General features: G+C 38.0%; 1 non-coding gene across 1 annotated transcript; it reads left to right on the forward strand.

The window, feature by feature from the left end:
• The first annotated feature begins 2881 nt into the window (after positions 1-2881).
• On the forward strand, positions 2882-2988 carry LOC128042673 (small nucleolar RNA R71). Its single transcript, XR_008198188.1, has one exon. It is a non-coding gene; the product is annotated as a small nucleolar RNA R71 (small nucleolar RNA).
• The last annotated feature ends 789 nt before the right edge of the window (positions 2989-3777 follow it).

Here is a 3777-nt window from a genome sequence, read left to right on the forward strand (position 1 = left end):
AGAAACTTCTGACTCATTTCACATTAATTGGGGTCGGTAATCTTTCAATTATGTCTACCTTTGCTTTATCGATTTCAATTCCTTTCTTTGAGATCTTATGACCTAAGACAATCCCTTCCTCGACCATGAAATGACATTTTTCCCAATTAAGGACAAGATTCGTCTCTTCGTGTCTCTTCGCATCTTTTCAGTACCTTAGCCAAATTACTCGAACATATATCATAAGTGTTACAAAACAGAAAAATCATCCATAAAACCTCAACAAAATTTTTGACCATATCAGTAAATATTGCCATCATGCATCGATGAAAAGTTGCAGGTGTATTGCATAAACCAAAAGGCATTCGCCTAAAAGCAAACGTACCATATGGATAAGTAAAGGTTGTTTTATGTGGTCCTCCGAGGCTACAACTATTTGGTTATATCCCGAATAGCCATCTAAAAAACAATAGAATTCATTACCCACCAATCGATCTAACATCTGATCCATAAAAGGCAACGAAAAATGGTCCTTCCGAGTGGTTTTGTTCCACTTTTTGTACTCAATTCAGATTCTCCAACCGATAACAGTTCTTATTAGAATTCACTCGTTACGCTTATTTTCAACCCTCGTGATTCCACCTTTCATCAGCACACACTGCACCGGACTTACCCACGAACTATCCGGAATAGGATAGATGATTCCTGTATCTAACCATTTGATCACTTCTTTTCTCACAACTTCTTTCATAATAGGATTGATCCTCCTTTGCCCATCAATTCGAGCTCTTTCACCTTCTTCTAAAAGTATTTTGTGCATGCAAAATGAAGGGTTATACCTCGAATATCAGCTATGGTCCAACCAATTGCTTTCTTAAATTTCTTTAGAACAACAACTAGTTGCTCCTCTTGAACTTTCGTCAGTTCTGCTGAAATAATCACAGGAAAAGTAGAATAATCACCTAAATACACGTATTTCAAATAGGAAGGAAGTACCTTTAGATCGAGTTTAGGTGGTTCTTCGATTGACAACTTCGGTTGTACAAATTCAATGACTTCCAACTCCAACGGTTCAAACAATGTGGATTGAATATAATTTCTCGGATTAGCTTCCATCAAAGCCATGTTTTCTTCACCTTCGTCATCCTCCAAAGGGTCAAGATCTAAAGCTTTCTCCAATGGATCTTCTTCAAAATTGCTTTCTAAAGAAACCAAGGTTTCTATCTATTCCATAACTGAACACTCCTTTATCGGGTCAGGAAATTTCATTGCTTTAAGAATGTTAAAAGTTACCTGATCATCTTGAACTCACATGGTGAGTTCACCTTTCTGCACATCAATTAACGTTCTTCCCATGGCTAGCGAAGGTCTCCCAAGGATAATTGGTTCTTCCTTATCTACTTCAAAATCTAAAATAATGAAATCAGCAGGAAAAATAAACTTATCGACTCTTACCAAAACATCCTCGATCTTTCCTTCAGGATATGCTAAAGATCGATCCTCTAGCTGAAGTGTCACAGTTGTAGGTCTTACTTCACCTATCCCTAACATCTTGAAAATAGACTTAGGCATCAAGTTGATACTCGCTCCTAAGTCAAACAAAACTTTACCACAGTAAGATTCACCAATGTTACAGTGTATAGTAAATCTTCCTGGGTCGTTCAATTTCGGTGGCAGTTTGTTTTGCAGGAACGCACTGCACTCCTTTGTCAAAGCAAAAGTCTCATACTCACTTAGTCATTTTTTCTTGGACAATATATCCTTCATAAACTTCACATGATTTGGCACTTGTTCTAAAGCCTCCACCAACTGATTATTGATGTGTAACTACTTCAGAACATCCAAAAACTTCTTGAATTGCACCTCCTGTTTCTGCTTGTGTTGCTGCAATCTTTGCGGATATGAAGGTGATGAAACTTTCGGTTGAACTGGACAACTTTTCTGAGTAGGTAAATCTGCATCCAAAGAAGATGTTAAAATATCTGAATTCACTAAGTCAAAGTTTACCTTGTCAGACTTTGCAGATTCTGATTCCTTTGGTGTAGGAACTTCAACAATTGGTTGACTTTCCTCCTTTTCAACATGCTCATCTTCGACATCAATCAATCGGGGTTCCAGAGTCTTTCCACTATGCAATGCCACTGCCTTGATATGTTCTTTACCCAAATTTCTTTGATTCTTAGTATCGCTTGGCAAGGTTCCTTTTGTTCTATTACGAAGCTCCGTAGCTAACTGACCCATTTGGTTTTCCAAATTTTTCAGTGTTGCTGCTTGGCTTTGGATCAAAGCCATTCTTTGCCATGTAGGATTTCAACAAGTTCTCCAAACTGTTTGATGCCTCAGCTTGAGGTGGTTTTGGAGCTTGGTGATTAAATCGTTGAGACTGGTTGGGTCTTTGCTACAATGAGTTGTTTTTTGGTCCATTTCCTTGTTTCTCTAAGAAAAGTTAGGATGATTACGCCATGAAGGATTGTAGAAGTTGGATTGGAGTGCTTGTCCACTCTTATTTTGATATTGGTACCCCACATAGTACACTGACTCGAGATTTGATGGACAATTCTCAAAAGAATGACCTTCCCCAAAGTACACACAAAAAACTACTTCAAACAGATTTGGTGGTCGAGCTGTAAAATTATTAGTACTATTAGCGGTTAACTATTTTAACATAGAGAAAATAGACAATACCTGAGCTGATAATGAAGTGAGAGAGTCAACTTCATGAACTCTGACTACTCGTCTTCCTGAAGCTGTTCGATTTGTTGGCCATTAATAGTTATTACTCGCGATCCTCTTGATGATCTCATAAGCCTTATTATAAGACTTAGGCAAAATTACACCATTCGCGGAAGCATCTACCATTAATCTTGTATGTGCATTGAGACCATTATAGAATGTTTCGAACTGGATATAATGAGGACACTTACGAAGTAACTCCTTGAATCGCTCCTAAGCCTCATACAAAGACTCGTCATCTAGTTGCTGGAAAGTTATGATCTCGTTCCTCAACGTAGCATTTTTGCTAGGTGGGAAATACTTAACCAAAAATCTCTCTGCTAATTCTTGCCATGTAGATATGAAACTTGGTGGCAATGAATTGAGCCATGCTCGTGCTCGATCTTGCAACGAGTACGGAAACAACTTCAACCTCAGGGCATCTTCAGTCACACCGGCTATCTTAAATGAATCACTCACCTTCATAAACAATCGAAGGTGGAGATGTGGGTCTTCTGTATGCATACCACTAAATTGGCCTACCGTTTGTAGCATTTGAAACATCAATGGTTTCAATTCAAACTGGGTTGTTTCAATATCTGGCCTTCTAATTCCTGGGTGTAACTCACAGAAAAGTGGTACAGCATATTGTCTGATGCATCGATCCCTATCATCGGCAATGAGGATGGGATTTCGTACATAATCAGCTTCCTTACCTTGGTCTTGATTCTGATTTCCAAGGTTCATCTTGACTTGTCTTTGAGCCGTTTGTTCATGTCTTCTTTGTCTGAAAGTTCACTAAATTTCAGGGTCTACAGAGAGTAAATCGATTATTCGATCTATGCTCATAAACACCTGAGAAGAAATTCAAAAAAATTAAAAAGAATAACTTAGTGATGTTAAAAATTAATTAAATTGAAAATAAATAATTTCACAAAAGAAATGACTAAGGCAATAGTTGACAATCCCGAGCAACGACGCCAAAAACTTGTAAACCTCAGGTTTGTGCAAGTGTACACAATCGTTATCAAGTAATAAGTAAGTATCGAGTTATCGTCTTCACAGGGATTGTGCTTGTGCTAAGTC

Source organism: Gossypium raimondii, chromosome 7 (assembly GCF_025698545.1).
Source record: "Gossypium raimondii isolate GPD5lz chromosome 7, ASM2569854v1, whole genome shotgun sequence".
NCBI lineage: Eukaryota > Viridiplantae > Streptophyta > Magnoliopsida > Malvales > Malvaceae > Gossypium > Gossypium raimondii.